This window comes from Macaca nemestrina, chromosome X (genome assembly GCF_043159975.1).
Source record: "Macaca nemestrina isolate mMacNem1 chromosome X, mMacNem.hap1, whole genome shotgun sequence".
Classification (NCBI taxonomy): domain Eukaryota; kingdom Metazoa; phylum Chordata; class Mammalia; order Primates; family Cercopithecidae; genus Macaca; species Macaca nemestrina.
Genome location: NC_092145.1, coordinates 104,499,548 through 104,518,852, shown reverse-complemented (window position 1 = coordinate 104,518,852; position 19,305 = coordinate 104,499,548). Strand labels below are relative to the sequence as shown.

General features: G+C 40.4%; 1 long non-coding RNA gene across 1 annotated transcript in view; it reads right to left on the bottom strand.

Annotated features, from left to right (window-relative positions):
• Positions 1–11,494: 11,494 nt before the first annotated feature.
• Positions 11,495–19,305, bottom strand: part of LOC139360592 (uncharacterized) — a 133,592-nt gene continuing 125,781 nt past the window's right edge. Inside the window, exon 2 of the long non-coding RNA XR_011618087.1 lies at positions 11,495–12,539. This is a non-coding gene — a long non-coding RNA (uncharacterized lncRNA). The remainder of the gene's footprint in view (positions 12,540–19,305) is intronic.

Genomic DNA, 19,305 nt, shown 5'->3' with positions numbered 1-19,305 from the left:
CTTCTGCCATAACTGGCCTTGCTAATTTTAACATATCAAGCTTATTCTTACTTTAGGATCTTTGTTCTAGCTGTTCCTACTTGTAATGTTCTTCCCATGACTTGTTTATTCTCATTATTCAAGTCCCTGTTCACGTTACCACATCAGATATCTTCTCCATGAACACCTCATCATAACTACTTCTATCTGACCCCCGTTACGCTCTACCATAGTATCTTGTTTTAATTTCTTTATAAAACTTATCATTACTTGAAATTATTATTTATTATTATTATTATTTTGAGACGGAGTCTCGCTCTGTTGCCCAGGCTGGAGTGCAGTGGTGCAATCTCGGCTCACTGCAAGCTCCGCCTCCCAGGTTCACGCCATTCTCCTGCCTCAGCCTCCCAAGTAGCTGGGACTACAGGCACCCGCCACCATGCCTGGCTAATTTTTTTGTATTTTTAGTAGAGACGGGGTTTCACCATGTTAGCCAGGATGGTCTCGATCTCCTGACCTCGTGATCCGCCCACCTCGGCCTCCCAAAGTGCTGGGATTACAGACATGAGCCACTGCGCCCGACCTACTTGAAATTATTATTTTATTTATTTGATAATTTTCTGTTGGCTCTCACTAGAATTGTAGGTCCACATGAGTGCAGGGACCTTGTTCACCACTGTATCCACAGCATCTAGAACAAAATCTGACGTACAGTAAAGGATTCAGTAAATACTTGTTTAATGAATGAACAAACCCTACAAACATTTATTCAACACCTTCTACATGCCATGCCAGATACTGGGAATACATAGATTGGATAGGATATGGACTTCGAAATTTCTGCCATTGAAATTTCTGTGGTTTTACAAGAAAGGCAGACATTACACCAGAGAATGAGCACCATTGTGCTAGAAGGAAACAGAAAGCTCAGAGGAGGGACGTTTACTGAAGCCTGGAGGCATTGAGGAAGGCCTCCAAGAGAGGGGGGCTTCTGAGTTACATACTGAGGACTAGGTCAGTGACACCTAGAAAAACGAGAAAATAAGGGTATTCCAAGCAAAGAGACCAGCATACTGGTAAGAAGAGTCCTGGAGGTGTGAGACATCATGTTGCTTTAAGAAACAACAATATGATTAGAGTGAAGTGAGATAGTGAAAAGACATGCCCTCCAATTTTCTGCTTGACTCACACCTACTGCTGTTTAAGACTCAGTTTGAATGACACTGCCACAGTGAATCAGGCTTTGCCCTGTTCCACCCTTATTCCTTTAGCATCCTATACTTCTATTTAACATAACCCCTACCCTACATTATTAGAATGATTTTCCTTTTCACTTTGGCATTTCTCACTGGAGTGCAGCTCCTTGAGAAAGAGGTATGTGTGACTCATTTATGTGCCCTCTCTACACTTAGTGCCCAAATGGTGCTATTTGAGCTAATGAACATAAAATAAATAATGGTCATGGATTCAGCAGTTAAGAATAAGATTTTCATTAAATAAAAATAGTTCTGATGACAAAAAGGGGGAAAAATTAGAAAACCACTGCACTAAAGCTCTCTCTACAAAGACAGTTTTCCTGAAAAGCTATTCACCATGATATGTGGACAAATCCAGGAAGACTGTGTGAAGTAATGGTTAAGATAATAGGCTTTGCATCAAATAAATATTTATTTTCTAATCCTGGCTCTGCCTTAATTGAATTTAGGCAAGTTCCTTAACCCTTTAGATACCTCAGTTTCCTAGTCTGTTGAATTGGTATCTACCTCACAGGGTTGTTGTATGGATTAAACAGGATAAGGCATGTAAAAGTGTTTCACACCAGCATTTGGCACATAGCAAATGTGCAATAAATGCTTGTTTCTTTTATTATCATCCTCATGCTCATCATCTATGACATAAAGAAGTGTTTATTGTGTTAATCTTAGATCTTATATAGAACAGCTTTTTCCCAGATGGCAATATTTGGAAAGAATTTGCCTTTGAGGTCTGATTTGAACTTCTTTTTCACTTCCTCAAGGGGGCCTCTGATAGATGCAATAACCAGAAACTGACCAAGCAAGGGTAACAAGGAGTAAGGAGTGAGAAATAGACTGAAAAAGGAGTAGGTTAGTAGGGTAGGAATAGGAGAGAAATAAGCTTTTCTGGGAGCCTATGTAGCAGGGAGGCACAAAATAAGACAATGAGAGAGCAGATTATTTTTAATGGACGTGTGAAAAGAGACTAGAATTAAAGGCCTGCAAAATTTACCTAGAATGAGCAAAAGAACTAGTAAGAAATATTTCTTAGTCTTTCTCATTGTAAATAATTTTATTTTATTGATAAAATACTAATTAAAATGTATACAAATATGTTTATTTCAGGTGCTGATTATTATGGTAAAGTGTTGGAAACAATATAGAAGTTCAACTGTAGAATTTATTAAATTATCCCTCACATCTGTAGGAACAGTAATGTACACACATTTGTTTGTGTGTGTGTGTGTGTGTGTGTGTGTGTGTGCACAACAAGGCTGTTTATTTCACCTGGGTATAGGCGGGCTCAGTCCGAAAAAGGAGTCAGCAAAGGGTGGTGGGATTATCGTTAGTTCTTATAGGTTTGGGATAGGCATACAAAGTACATTCTTAAGGGCAGGGGAGAATATTATCAAGTACCTTCTTAAGGGTGGGGGAGACTATATCGAATTAGTTAGGGTGGGGCAGGAACAAATCACAATGGTGGAATGTCATCAGTTAAGGCTATTTATACTTCTTTTGTGGATCTTCAGTTGTTTCAGGCCATCTGGATGGACACGTGCACGTCACAGGGGATATGATGGCTTAGCTTGGGCTCAGAGACCTGACATTCCTGTTTTCTTATATTAAAAAGAAAAACAAAACAAAATAGTGGTGAAGTGTTGGGATGGTGAAGTTTTTGGGGGGTGGTATGGAGAGATAATGGGCGATGTTTCTCAGGGCTGCTTTGAGCGGAATTAGGGGCAGTGTGGGAACCTACGGTGGGGGAGATTAAACTGAAGAAAGATTTGGGGGTAAGAGGTGATATTGTGGGGCTGTTAGAAGGAGAATTTGTCATATAGAATTATTGGTGGTGACCTGGATGCAGTTTTGTATGAATTGAGAAACTAAATGGAAAACACAAGGTCCAAATAAAAGAAGGAGAAAAATAGTATTAAAGGATTTAAGAATTGGGAGTACCCAGGACATCCAATTAGACAGTGTCCAAGGGGGTTCAACATAATTATTTGCTTGGTTGGTGAGTTTTGGGGCTCTATCCTTCAGTGTATATATATATATATATATATATATATATATATATATATATACACACACACACACACATACACCAAGCCAGATTGATTTAGGTAAAAACAACACTCTTTGTTTAAAAAATGTACAGAGTCCTCCTTTTTCAGCAGTGAGTAAATCGAAGCCTCGGTGATTTTGGAGGAAAGAGAAATGCAAAGCCAACAATTGTTTGTTAAAGAAGGATTAGAAACAGCTAGGAGAGAGTGAATGAGATGGATAGTGTGGTGGAGAGAGCTGGGAAGAGGTAGAGTGTGGCATAAGAACAGGAACGAGAGAAAGAAAGTATAAAAGTAAAGAATAGGACTTCATCAGGGTGAAAGTATTGGAGTGTCCTATACTCCAGCAAAGATCATCTATCCACTCCAAGAGGGAGTCAAGAGTGGCAGATTGGGGATAGATTTTCATGATGGAAAGGAAATAAGAGGTTTTATAGGTGGGCTAACAGCTTGTAACCTACATGGAAGAGGTCATGAAATGATGACAGAATAGAATGAGGCTGGAGGGAGAGTTTTTTTTTTTTTTTTTTTTTTGGTCTAAGAACCATCTGCCTTGAGTGGAGAGGGATTGATAGGTGGAAACTTCATTTGGAGAGTAAATAGGAGTGACCAATGAGAAGGAGAAAAACTGGCCGTGAGGGACAGAAGTTGGAATGCTAGCTGCTGCTTTAGCTACCTTATCAGCATAAGCGTTGCCCTAAGCGATGGGATCTGATGCCTTTTGATGGCCCTTGCAGTGAATGACTCCAGCTTCCTTTGGAAGTAAAGTGGCTTTAAGAAGAGTTTTTATTAAGGAGGCATTAATGATGGAGGACTCTTGTGTAGTGAGGAAATTTCTTTGTGTCCATATAGCAGCATGGTGGTGCAGGATATGGAAGGCATGTTTAGAGTCAGTATAAATATTGATGCATAGTCCCTTTGCAAGAGTGAGAGGGCCCGAGTTAAGGCAGAGAGTTCAGCTTGCTGAGAGGTAGTGGAGGAGGGCAGAGCAGTAGCCTCAGTGATAGATGTGGAAGATACTATAGCATGGCCTGCCTTTGCTGGTGAGTGCTGATTAGGGCTGGTGGAACTGCCATCGATAAATCAAGTGTGATCAGGGTGAGGAACAGGAAAGAAGGAAATATGGGGAAATGGAGTGAAAGTCAGATGGATCAGAGAGATAGTCATGGGGGTAAGGTGTGGTATCCGGAATAATGTGGGAGGCTGGATTGAAGTCTGGGCCAGGAACAGTGGTACTTGTGGGAGACTCAACAAAGAGTGGGTATAGCTGAAGGAGCTGGGGGGCAGAAAGTATATGCGTCAAGGGTGAGGAGGAAAATAGATTTTGAAAGTCATGGGAACTGTAGAGAGTAAGTGGAGCATAGTTTGTGATTTTGAGGGCCTCTAAAAGTATTAAAGCAGCGGCAGCCGCTGCACACAGACATGAGGGCTAGGCTAAAGCAGTAAGGTCAAGTTGTTTGGACAGAAAGGCTACAGTGCACAGTCCTGGCTCTTGTGTAAGAATTCTGACCACACAGCCCTGTATTTTGGCTGTGTGTAATGAAAAGAGTTGGGATGAGTTAGGGAGAGCTAGTGTGGGAGCAGCCTTTAGCACTGTTTTTTAAGGAATGGAAAGGGGAGTGGGGAAAGGATTTAGGATTTATGGGGTCAGCTAGGTTTATCTGGAACAGAATAATGGGTTGTGGAGTGAGGTATTGAGGATAGGAGAGTATATGGGTTTGGCACCACAGGGTGGATAGGCAAAACAATTTGGTTGATAAGGTGCTGATCCTGAACTAACTTGTAAGACTTGTCTGGTTTTTGGACAGGTAAAATGGGGAATTGTAAGGAGAATTTATAGGCTTTAAAAGGCCATGCTGTAACAGGCAAGTGATAATGGGCTTTAATCCTTTTAAAGTGTGGTGGGATAAGGGTGATTAGGTTTTAATGGGATGGTAAGGGGTGTATGATCGGTCACCAAGGAGGGAGTAGAGGTGTCTTATACTTGTGGATTAAGGTGGGGAGATACAAGGGGAGGATATGAAGGAGGCTTTGAGCTGGGGAAAAGGGCAGCAATGAGGTATGGTTGTAGCCTAGGAATAGTCAGGGAAGCAGATAATTTAGTTAAAATGTCTCAATCTAATAAGGGAGAAGGGCAGGTGGGGATAACTAAAAAGGAGTGCATAAAGGAATGTTGTCCAAGTTGGCATCAGAGTTGGGGAGTTTTAAGAGGTTTAGAAGCCCAGCCATCAATACCCACAACAGTTATGGAGGCAAAGGAAACACGCCCTTGAAAAGAAGGTAATGTGGAGTGGATAGCCTCTATATTGATTAAGAAGGGGATGGACTTACCCTCCACTGTAAGGGTTACCCAAAGCATCTGTGATGGTCCTGTAGGCTTCTGAGGCAATCAGGCAGTGTCAGTCTTCAGCTGCTAAGCCAAGAAGATCTGGGAAGAAGTCAGAGAGCCTTGGGCCAGAGTTCCAGGGTCTCTGGGAGTGGCTGCCAGCTGAGTTGGACAGTCCAGTTTCCAGTGGGGTTCCGTACAGATGAGACATGGCTTAGGAGGAATCCCAGGCTGTGGGCATTCCTTGGCCCATTGGCCAGATTTCCAACACTTGAAGCAAGATCCTGGGGGAGGCGGTCCTGGAGGAACGCCTAGCCCCTGCGGTTTAGGCGTTTTGAAATTCTTGTGTGCTGGAGATATGGCTGGGGTTTCTCTCACAGTGGAGGCAAGTAATTGCAACTCTTCCCAATTATTGTACACCTTGAAGGTGAGGTCAATTAAGTCCTGTTGTGGGGTTGAGGGCCAGAATCTAATTTTTGGAGCTTTTTCTAATGTCGGGAGTGGGTTGGGTAATAAAATGCATATTGAGAATAAGGTGGCCTTCTGGCCCCTCTGGGTCTAGGGCAGTAAAGCGTCTAAGAGTTGTTGCCAAACGGGCCATGAACTGGGCTGGGTTTGTATATTTGATGAAAAAGAGCCTAAATGCTAACTGATTTGGGAGAGGTTGGCTAAAGAAAAAGGGACATTAACCTTGACTATGCCTTCAGCTTCAGCCACCTCTTTAAGGGGAAATTGTTGGGCAGGTTGGGGAGGGCTAGTCGTGGAACGAAACTGTAAGCCAGACTGGGTGGGAGGAGGAGAGGTGATAGAAGGGTTATAGGGTCGGGGAGCGGAGGCTTAAGAGTTGGGACCTGGCTCGGCCTGGCGAGGAGCAGCCTGGGGAGAAGGGGAGAGGTCAGATGGGTCTGTAGAAAAGGAGGATTCACAGGACTCAGAGCTTGGGGTGGAGACTGAAGGAATAGAGAGGAGAGAAAGAAGAAAGATTTGGGACGAGTCTCACTGGGAGCAGAGACTAGGGAGGGACCAATGTGTAAAAGAATGTCTGGACATGAGGCACCTCAGACCATTTGCCGATTTTATGACAAGAATTATCTAGATCTTGTAGGATGGAAAACTGAACGTGCCATTTTCTGGCTACTTGGAATCATTGTCGAGTTTGTATTGGGGCCAAGCAGTGTTGCAGAAGAAAATAAGATGCTTAGGTTTTAGGTCAGGTGTGAGTGGAAGAGGTATTAAGTTTTTGAGAACATAGGCTAAGGGAAAAGAAGGAGGAATGGAGGGTGGAAGGTTGCCCATAGTGAAGGAGGTAAGTTTAAAGAGAAAGGTAGAGACATGGAGAAGGGGGTGGTGAGCAGCCCTGGGCTGCAATGTGGGTGAGCAGCCAAAGCAGACGTCCCCGCAATTGACTTGCCACCAAGGGAATGTGGGTGAATAACCAAGGCAGGTGTCCCCATGGTGATCAGACACCAATGGAATGTGGGTGAATAATCAGGCAGGCATCCCTGCAGTGATTAAACACCAAGGGAACACTGTCTTCCCGAGTCCGTGACTGGTGCTGGAGTTTTGGGTCCACGGATAAAATGTGTCTCCTTTGTCTCTACTAGAGAGGAAAAGAACTGGAATTGGAAGGACGGGGAGATTGAAGGGTAGCAAGAGAGGTTGGAGAAGAGAGTGAAAAGACCGCTTACCTGATTTAAAATTGGTGAGCTGTTCCTTGGGCTCATTGGTCTGAGGACCCGAGGTTACAGGTGGATCTCCTCACGGAGTGAGAGTGACGACAGAGTACAGGTCTCCCGAAGAAGTCCTCCTGTCCTGGGTCTTCGGCACCAAATGTCACATGCATCCATGTGAAGAGACCACCAAACAGGCTTTGTGTGAGCAACAAGGCTGTTTATTTCACCTGGGTGCAGGCGGGCTGAGTCCAATAAAGGAGTCAGCCCACACATTTCTTAATATGAAGTAGTGTTCAGTATGTAAATTATTAAAGAAAAAGATTACATAAGTGTATATATCGTATATTCACATCTATTTATAAGTTTATACATATATACATAAAATAGTGTAGCTGGATACACAATAAATATTTAAAGGCTGTGGGATTACGAATGTTGTTTCCTCTAACATTTACATATACTTATGTTCTAGTTTCTTTAAAATAATTTGTATTAATTGTGTCATAAATATTTTTATTAACAGTTAACATTTATTGAGTGTCTAATGTGTGCCAGACACTACATATATCTTTTAATCCTCACAGTCACCCTGGTGAGTAAGTATTATCTGTCCTCCCACCCCCTGCATTACACAGATGATGAAATAAAGGCTAACAATGACTTGGGCAAGATCATGCGGCTAGGATGACTGGAAACTGAAACCAGATCTGTCTGGCCCAAGTCCGTGCATTTACCCACAGCTCTACTGCCTTTCCTGGTTAGCTCATCATGTCAGAACCTGGAAAAAAAAAATAGCTGTTCCAACTCTCAGAATGTTATACCACAGTGGTTTATGTAATAACCTTGTTTTGTTTATTTTTCTAGCAGAACACTTTCTTCAAATGAAAAGTTATGTAACAGGCTCTCAATAAGTGCTTATTCAATTTTCCTTGAGATACTCCTACTCTGATCTCCTAAACACGAGTTCATGTGCCTCCCACAAAGCTGAGATCTCAATGGCTCTTGTTACTTGTGCTTTCTCACATCTCTCCTGGGAAATGTTGGCTTATCCCATTAGGATGGGGTCTTGAACCTGAGGATGATGAAGTGTCAGCAAGGTCTAGGACCACAGGAATCCCTGCCATCTCCACAAGGACTGTTGTTATTTTTGAAAGAATCTCCCATGTAAATAGAAGAAGCCTTGGTATTTAAACACTAGTGTCATATCACCAGATTGCTAGACCTTGTGAAAAATGGGCTTCTGTGAATTCTGTTTTGCCTCATTATGTTTTTCTGACTACACTCTGCCCTTCCTTGTTTAAATCCAGTATACTGCCAGTAATTTGAATTAGCCATCTCAGTACTGAATGAAGGAGGAGAACGGTGTCATCATTGAAGTGGAAACAGTGTGAGGGGTTGCCCAGCTGAACATCATTAGTTTGATGCTTTTTCTACCCAGCTTGGTGAAGTCCCTGTTGTCATGGTTCCTTTGTGAAAGTTCTCTCACCCTCATAATTACACATGCCTCATTGCCTACTGTACTTATGAATGGAATACAAGGCCCTCATATCTGCTTCATGCCTCATACCAGTTTCCTCTAATGCAATACCCTTGCCTTGAGTTTTACATTCTGTATCACAGAGCATTTCTTTCTTTCCTTTTCCTTCCTTCCTCCCTCCCTCCCTCCCTTTCTTTCTCCCCTCCCCCCTCCCCTCCCCCTCCCCTCCCCTCCCCTCCCCTCCCTTCTCCTCTCCTCTCCTTTCCTTTCACAGACTCTTACTCTCTTGCCCAGGCTGGAGTGCAGTGGTGCAATCTCGGCTCATTGCAATCTCCGCTTCCCGGGTTCAAGCAACTCTCCTTCTTCAGCCTCCCAAGTAGCTGGGACTACAGGCACAAGCTGCCATGCCTGGCTAATTTTTTTGTATTTTAGTAGAGACGGGGTTTCACTGTGTTGCCTAGGCTGGTTGCGAACTCCTGAACTCAGGCAATCTGTCTGCCTCGGCCTCCCAAAGTGCTGGGATTACAGGCATGAGCCACTGGGCCCAGCCATCACAGAGCATTTCTAACTTTCTGTGCACTCATTGTGGGCTTCTGTTCATGCTGCTTGTAATGCCCCTCTTCTCACTTTTTCCACCTGGCTAACTCATTTATTTTTCTTTTTTTTTTCTAAAATAGATATATAAAGGTGGAGTTGTTGGATTAAAGAAAGTGAACAATCTTATTTGATTTCTACAAAATCAACTTCCAAAAATGCTTAACCGAATTGGATATGTGCCAATAACATATGACAGTAACTGTTTTTCCTCCTCTACCAATATTACATTTCACTAATTATGTAATTTTTGTCGGTCTTATGAGAAAAAAGTGGTATTTCATTGTAGTTTTGATTTGCTTTTCTCTGGTCTCTACTAAGGTGGAATTTTTAAATTTTCTTATTTGGCTATCTGTATTTCTTTTATGAATTGTCTGTTCATATACTTTACTTATTTCTATGAGATTGTCTTTTTCTTATTTAATGTAGTCTTTCTTTGTGTTTTTGGTATTAATATTTGGCTATAGTACATGTCACAAATATTTTCAATGAGTCTGTGGTATGTGGCATTTTATTTGTATGTATGGGTATATACAAGTTAATTCTGAAGTTGTCAAATGTATAAATCTTTTCATCATGGTGTCTATATTTTACATCTTCCTTAGGCTGGCTGTCCTTATGCCAAAGTTTATTAGATTATTAGAAAGTTATCCTTTATTTTCTCCTAATCTTTTATACTTTTTTTTTTTTACGTTTACTTCTTTAAAACTTTGGAATTCATGTTTGCTTATAGTGTGAGGTTAATATCTAATCTAGGGGATGGAAATTCAACAGTGAAACAGATAAAAGTTACTGACCACATACAGTGGGAATTATGGTGAGTTTTTTCTTTGATTATGCATTCATTTCTAATTCACTTAAATATTATACCTTCCTCAAGACAAATACCATATGATCTCACTTATATGTGGAATCTAAGAAAGTCAAACTGATAGAAGTAGAGAGTAGAATGGTGGTTACCAGAGACTAGGGGTTGATACTGGGGAGATATTGATCAAAGCACACAAAATTTCAGTTACACAGGAAGAATAAATTCAAGAGATCCATCATGGTACAACATGGTAACTATAGTTAAAAACAATGTATTGTATAGTTGAAAATTACTAAAAGAGTAGATTTTAAGTGTTATTACCAAAAATAAATATTACATCTTCTTGATATGTTTTAATATCTGGTGGGGCAAATTTTCCCTCATTGTTCATCTATACAGTCACATGTTGCTTAACAACAGGGATGCATTCTGAGAAATGTGTCAGTAGGCAATTATGTTATGTGACCCTCATAAAGCGTATGTACACAAGTCTAGATGGAATAGCCTACTACACATCTAGGCTTTATGGTACAGCCTATTGTTCTACACTACAAACCTGCGTGTTATTGTACTGAATACGGTAGGCAATTGTAATGCAATGGTAAGTATTTGTGCATTTAAACATATCTAAACATAGTAAAAATACAGTATAAAAGTTAAAAAATGGTACACCTGTATAGGGCATTTACCATGTATGATATTAGCAATCTGGAAATTGAACTGGAAGAACTGGAAGTTGCTCTGGGTGAGTCAGTGAGTGAGTGGTGAGTAAACATGAAGGCTTAGGACATTCTACACACTACGGTAGACTTTGTAAGTACTATACATTTAGGCTACACTCAATTTATGAAAAAATATTTTTCTCTTCAATAATAAATTAACTTTAGCTCTCTGTAAGAATTTTACTTTATGAACTTTTTAATTGTTTTAACTTTTTGACTCTCCTGTAACAACACTTAGCTTAAAACCCAAAACACTGTATAGCTGTCCAAAAATATTTGCTTTCTTTATACCCTTATTCTATAAGCTTTTCTTATTTTAATTTTTTTTTTTTTTTTTTTTTTTTTGAGACGGAGTCTCGCTCTGTCGCCCAGGCTGGAGTGCAGTGGCGCGATCTCGGCTCACTGCAAGCTCCGCCTCCCGGGTTCACGCCATTCTCCTGCCTCAGCCTCCCGAGTAGCTGGGACTACAGGCGCCCACAACGGCGCCCGGCTAATTTTTTGTATTTTTAGTAGAGACGGGGTTTCACCGTGGTCTCGATCTCCTGACCTTGTGATCCACCCGCCTCGGCCTCCCAAAGTGCTGGGATTACAGGCGTGAGCCACCGCGCCCGGCCTATTTTAATTTTTTTTAACTTTAAAACCTCTTTTTGTTAAAAACGAAGGCACAAACACACACATTAGCCTAGGTCTACACAGGATTAGGGTCATCAATATCACTGTCTTTCACCACCACATCTTGTCCCATTGGAAGGTTTTTAGGAGCAAAAACATGCACGGAGATGTCATCGTCGATGACAACAATGCTTCTTCTAGAATGTCTCCTGAAGTACTTGCCCAAGGCTCTTGAGAAGGTATCACTCTTCAGAAATATGTCTATGATGATTTGCTTGGTTTGTTTCTTTTTTTTTTTCATCATAAATTTGTAAGTAGATAGAGCACCATGTACATCTTTCTCTCTTTTCAAAATCATTAATGAGTTCGTTGAAGTTTGCAAGAGCTTATGATAAACCTTTCACTGCGGATTTTCTTGAGGATTCTTTTTCTTTTTATTCTCCTGCAGTTTCCTTTTCTGTTGCCTCTTCTGAAGCTATGCATTTCTGTTCCAGTTCTAATAACTCCTCATTACTCAGTTTTTCAGGAACCACTCTAGGAGCTCCTCAGTGTCATCCTCATCCTCATCCAAGTTAAAGTTTCTTGCTATCTCAACTCTAGCCTTGTTGATTTTTACAGCCTCCCCATTCTTGGAAAATCCTTTGAAGTCATAGATGAGCCTCTTGAGTGTCTTCTTCTAGATACCATACATACACTCCTTGGTGACATCATCCCAAGCCCAAGCAAAGTTACTGATGTAGTCATAGATGTTATAATCCTTCTAGATTTGCACCAGTGTCTTCTCAGTGTCTTCCTTAGTTGAAACCCATGTGACCTGGCTCCTCAATGAAATACTAGCAAACTGAATCCAAACACACATCAAAAATATAATACACCATGATCAAATGGATTGTATTCCAGGGAAGCAAGGATGATTCAACATACTCAAATCAGGCCAGGTGTGGTGGATCACACCTGTAATCCTAGCACTTTGGGAGGCCACAGCAGGAGGATCGCTTGAGCTCAGGAGTTGAAGACCAGCCTGGGCAACAAAGTGAGACCTTGTCTCTAAAAAAAAAAAAAAAAAGAAAGAAAAGAAAAAACATACTCAAATCAATAAATGTAATTAATCACATAAACAGAATAAAAGACAAATAAAACCATATAATTGTCCAGGTGTGGTGGCTCATGCCTGTAATCCCAGCACTTTGGAAGGCTGAGGTGGGAGGATCACTTGAGCCAAGAATTTGAGACCAGCCTGGGCAACATGATGAAACCCCGTCTCCACAAAAAAAAAAATACAAAAATTAGCCAGGCATGGTGGCACATGCCTGTAGTCCCAGCTACTTGGGAGGCTGAGTTGGGAGGATGGTTTGAGCCCCGGAGGAGGAGGTTGCAGCGAGCCGAAATCACACCATTTCACTCCAGCCTGGGTGACAGAGCCAGTTCCGGCTCAACCAAACAAACAAACATATAATCATCTTAATGGATGCAAAAAAAGCCTTTGATAAAATTTAGCATCCCTTCGTGATAAAAGCTCTCAACGAACTAGGTAAAGAAGGAACAGACCTCAAAATAATAAAGGGTATATAGAACAAACCCACAGCCAACATCACACTGAATGGGGAAATGTTGAAGGCATTCACCTGAGGAACTGGAAAAGAAGATGCCCACTCTCACCACTTCTATTCAAGATAGTACTAGAAGCTCTAGCCAGAGACAGCAGGCAAGATAAAGAAATAATAGGCATCCACATTGGAAAAGAGGAAGTCAAATTATTGCTGTCCACTGCTGACATGATCTTATATCTAAAAAACCCTAAATGCTATACCAAAAACCTTTTATATTTACCAAGTTAATTCAGTAAAGTTTCAGAATAGAATACCTATGTACAAATGTTAGTAGCATTTCTATACACCAATAATGACGAAGCTGAAAACCAAATCAAGAAGGCAATACTATTTTCAATAGCTATAAAAAATATACCTGGGAATATATTTAACTAAGGAGGGGAAGGATCTCTACAAGGAAAACTACAAAACACAGATGAAAGAAACTGTAGATAACACAAAAAAGATGGAAAAACATCCCATGCTCATGAATTAGAAGAATTAATATTGTTAAAATGATCACACTGTCCAACACAATCTACAGATTCAATGCAATCCCTATAAAAATGTCAACATCATTTTCCACAGGATTAGAAAAAAAAAAAAATTCTAAAATTTACATAGAACCAAAAAGGAGGCTGAAACCAAAGTAACCTAAGCAAAAGAATAAAGCTGGAGGCATCACATTACCTGACCTCAAATTATACTACAAGGTTACAGTAACCCAAATAGCCTAGTACTGGTATAAAAACAGACACATAGATCAATGGAACAGAATAGAGAACCCAGAAATAAAGCCACATATATGCAACCAACTGACCTTTGATAAAGTTGACAAAAACATACTGGGTAAAGGACATCCTTTCAATAAATGCTCCTGGGAAAATTGGATATCTATATGCAGAAGGATGAAGCTGGATCCCTATCTCTCACCATAAACAAAAATTAACCAAGATGGATTAAAGACTTAAATATAAGACCTGAAACTATAAAAGTCCTAGAAGAAAACCCAGGAAAAACTTCTGGACATTGGCCTAGGTGAAGAATTTATAATGGAGACCACAAAATCAAATGCAAGAAAAAGAAAAACAGACAAATAGGACTTAATTGTACTAATAAGCTTCTGCATAGCCAAAGAAATAATCAATAGAGTGAACAGATACTCTGCAAAATGAGATAAAATATTTGCAAATATCCATCCAACCGGGGACTAATATTTACTATTTATAAGGAACCCAACAGAAACAACCCCATTAAACAGTGGTCAAAGGACATGAGTAGGCATTTTTTCAAAGAAAACGTACAAATGGCCCATGAACATATGCAAAATGGTCAACATCACTAAACATTACAGACATGCAAATTAAAACCACAATGCGCTATCATTTTATACCAGTAAGAATGGCTATAATTAGAAAAGTCAAAAAATAACAGATGTTGGTGAGGATGCAAAGAAAGGGAAATACTTATACACTGTTAGGAAATTCACATTAGTACAGCCTCTATGGAAAACAGCATGGAGATTTGTCAAAGAAGTGAAAATTGAACTACCATTTGATCCAGCAATCCCTCTACCAGGCATATACACAAAAGGAAAAAAGAGTCATTGTATCAAAAAGATAACTGACTCATACATTTATCAAAGCACTGTTCATAATAGCAAAGATATTGAATCAAACCAAGTGTTCATCACTGCATGAGTGGATAAAGAAAAAGTGGCATATATATACCCAGTGGAATACTATTCAACCATAAGAACAATGAAATATCTTTTGCAGCAACATGGATGGAACTGGGGGCCATTATCTCAAGTGAAACAACTCAGAAAACGAAAGTCAAATATAAATTTTCACTTATAAGTGGGAGCTAAATAATGTGCACACAATGACAGAGTATGGAGTGATATACATTGGAGACTGGAAAGTGGGGATGGAAGGACAGAGGGTAATGAGAAATTACTTAATGAGTACAATATATGTTATTTGGGTGATGGATACACTAAAAACCAATACTTCCCCACTACTCAATGAATGCATGTAACACAATTGCACTTGTACCCCTAAATTTATACAAATTTTTTAAAAAGATAAACATCATGAAAGTTAACAGGACTGACCGAAGTTGGAGAAAGGTCAATGCAGTGGCTAAGAAAGCAGATTTTGTGGTCAGACAAATCTGGCTTAGAATCCCATCATAACCACTTACTTTCTGAGTGACCTTAGACAAACTTCCTTAAGTGTTTGTACCTAAATGTCCTAACTGCATCTAATTTCATGGAACATCATTACTATGTTTAAGAAAATAGGCCAGACGCGGTAGCTGGCGCCTGTAATCCCAGCACTTTGGGACGCCCAGGCGGGTAGATCACCCGAGGTCAGGAGTTTGAGATCAGCCTGGCCAACATTGCCAAACCCCGTTTCTACTAAAAATACAAAAAATTAGCTGGGGGTGGTGGCGGGTGCCTGCAACCCCAGCTACTCAGGAGGCTGAGGCAGGAGAATTGCTTGAAGCTGGGAGGCGGAGATTGCAGTGAGCTGAGATCGCGCCATTGCACTCCAGCTTGGGCAACAAGAGCGAAACTCCGTCTCAAAAAAATAAAAACAAAATAAACAAAAAAATAGACTACATTAAACTAGAAAAATATCAGTATACATCGCATAAAGCAAGGCTTATCATTTCTGTGAAACTTTTGCTGTATGTCTGTGTGTGTTTGGTTTTGATGTGAAATGTTGTTTTTACATGTATTATATTCAGTTTGAAAGCCTCTGTTGTAGTTACAGGATAAGTAATCTGAAAATGTGGTGGAAAGGGAATTTGCAAATAAAGAAGAGTTGGGAGAGACATTGCAGACAGAATGGACATGCCTTGGTGATTGACTGGATTGTAGGGAGGGATCATTAAGGCAAAAAAAGGAGGAAATGAACGTTATCGTGAGCTTCAACTGGGTAATGTGATGATTATTCTTTTTACAAAAATGGGACTATATGGTTGCATTCCACTAAGATGGCTCTCAGAATTGCAGCTGACAGTGAATAACATTGACTTATATGATTCATTTACCTCCTGCTTAGTCTCTTTGTCTCTAGACTCTCCCTCTTATTTCTTTCTTATGACTGATTAGGTGGATTTAATGTTCTGAAAGCACGGTACTCAGAGTCTCAGCTCTGCTCTAAAACTCTACATGATTGTCTACTGTCTGAATTATTTGGGATCATGGCCTTCATTACCTATTTCAACTTAGTAGAATATCTTTGGCCGGGCGCGGTGGCTCAAGCCTGTAATCCTAGCACTTTGGGAGGCCGAGACGGGCGGATCACGAGGTCAGGAGATCGAGACCATCCTGGCTAACACGGTGAAACCCCGTCTCTACTAAAAAAAAAATACAAAAAATTAGCCGGGCGAGGTGGCGGGCGCCTGTAGTCCCAGCTACACGGGAGGCTGAGGCAGGAGAATGGCGTAAATCCGGGAGGCGGAGCTTGCAGTGAGCTGAGATCCGGCCACTGCACTCCAGCCCGGGCGACAGAGCGAGACTCCGTCTCAACAAAAAAAAAAAAAAAAAAAAAAAAAAAAAATCTTTGTTATAATAAGTGGGGTCTAAAATGTTATACTGAAATCAATGCAAGATCAGAGCCTTGAATTTAGTCGCTCTTTAAGTAGGGAGTTTACAGATAATTTTACTTTTAAGAAAATCTGCTTGTTCCAATTACTCACCTTAAAACCACTAGATTTGTCAGGTGATGGCAGCAAAGAGCTGGTTACCTGAGAAACACTCTGGGTCCTCAAGTGCCTGACTACTGACTGTTTAACTTTTATAAGCATAATTATCTCATGTAAACTTCGTAAGTATTCTGATGTAAATACTATTCTTCTCTCAATTTTACAAGTGATGAATTGGAACAAATAGAATTCAGGTACTTTCTCAGGTCACAAAGCTAGTTATGGTGGAGTCAGAATTTGAAGTCTGTATAAATCAGAATCCTGGTTCCTTCTACTACATAACTTATCTTCTCTGGATGCAATAACATACAGCTGAGTAGCCTCAGGCAAATTTGTTCTAACTTCTCAGAATCTGTATCATTATTTGCAATATTGGGTTAATACTTTAAAGGTGTGAGAATTAAATAAAATTATAGGTATAAACCTCTTAGCACATGCTAAGTGTTAAACAAATCTTACTCCTCTTTTATTTCCTCAAGGAAGAAAAGATAAACAATAAATTAGTTGGTCAACATAGTCATATGCTGTAAAAAGATTGAGTCAGCATCAGCTACGACCTAGGAATAGTCTGATATGGTTTGGATCTGTGTCCCTGCCCAAATGTCATGTCAAATTGTAATCCCCAATGTTGGAGGTGGGGTCTGGTGGAAGGTGTTGGACAGTGGGGGCAGTTTCTCATGATTGGTTTAACACCATCCCCTTGGTACTGTTGTGATAGTGAGTTCTCACAAGATCTGGTTGTTTAAAAATGTGTGGCACATCCCTGCTCTCTATTCCTCCTGCTCCTGCCATGTAAGACACCTGCTTCTGCTTTGCCTTCTACCATGAGTAAAAGCTCCCTGAGGCCTCTTCAGAAGCAGATGCCACAGTGATTCCTGTACAGCCTGAAGAATCATGAGCCAATTAAACCTCTTTTGTTTATAAATTACCCAGTCTCACATATTTCTTTATAGCTGTGTGAGAACGTAATAACACATAGACTCAGTTTGTATGCTGGCAATTCGAATTTTAATTTGGCAATTAAGTTGCATTGGAGTGGAGGAGGCAGAAGCCACATCCACTGGACATGAAGAGTGGACAGTGATAAAGGAAAGAAGTGATGCAGAGAAGAACAATAAGATGGCAGCAATGTCCAGGGAAGTATTGCTTTTCATAACTCCTTAAAAATGTCATACTTGGCCTGGTCTTATCCCAAAATAAATTTCTTAGAATGTCTGACCAACAGCTTCTGAGTGAAAGATTGCCTAGTATATATTTTGAATACCACATATATGCTCTTCTTGAGACTGGGAAGACTGAGCTCAGTGTAGAAGAGAAAGCAGACAATTATTCATCACATTAAAACAGGAAACTGAATTTCTTTCAAATGGCTCAGTTGGAAACAACTAAATTTTAATAGCTCTCTTCATTGTAGCTTCAGAGTAACAAATACAATGTCCAACATTTATTGATTCCTTACCATATATTAGGCACACTTCTAAGCATTCATATATTTAACTCTAATCCTCAAAACTTCCATTAATTAGGTTATATTATGGATGATAAAACTGAGGCACAGAAAGGTTAGGTTATTTGCCCACAAGTCACATGGTTAGTGAGTGACAGAACTGAGACTTAAGTCCAAGGCAGTTTATTGTGTCCCACTATCCTCTACTGCTGTACTGCTAGGATAACGGAAAAGATCTTAGAGAAGGAGATGACTGCACCTTGTATAGCTCAGGAATGTCAGATTAAAGTGAACAGATCTGGACAGACACATTATCTCTAGATGAGATTGAAGCTAAATCTGCCTCACAGTATTGAGGCTGATTTAGCTCAAGTTATTTTCAATTTCCTTTCATATGTTCAACAAGCCTTTACTGAAGATAGTCTGCTTGCAAGAAAGGTCTCACTAGGCTGGAAACTCCTTGAGGGAATAAACATGTCTGTTTAGTTCCTCCCTCACTGACTCCGCACAACATAGTACAGTGCCTGACATGTCACAGAATCCATGATGAATCAGTGAAAAAGGCTTCTGCTTTAGATGGTCTCTGTGCTAGAGAGAGAGAAAGAGAGAGGAGAGAGAGAGAGAGAAACAGAAAGAAATGCTTGCTGCATTAACTGAGATTGAGGATACATCTAGCTCTAGTTAATAGCTTTTAGATTTCTGTGTAGTCACTTTTTTTACATTGTCAGTTGGAGCGGGTAGGTTAAAGTGCTTGAGCCTGCAGCTTGATTTTCTAAGCCGGATTTCTATGGTACCTCTTGAAACTTTCAGCAAGACAAAAGCATTTTGTAGCTGGGGGCATTTGAGGATAACATCAGTTCATTTCATGCTGAGGCAGGACACATAATCTGAGGCAGGACACGTTGTCTTACTCTGAGACTGTTCTCTGGTAAGGAAAAGATGGCCAAAGTTATGCATGCTTCATACTGTTCCACTCCAGACACTTTCTCTGCCTTCAGCCATGCTTTCTTAGGCAGAGCCCTTGGGGACTAGAGTCTGAAACCCCCAAAGGAAGAAAGTT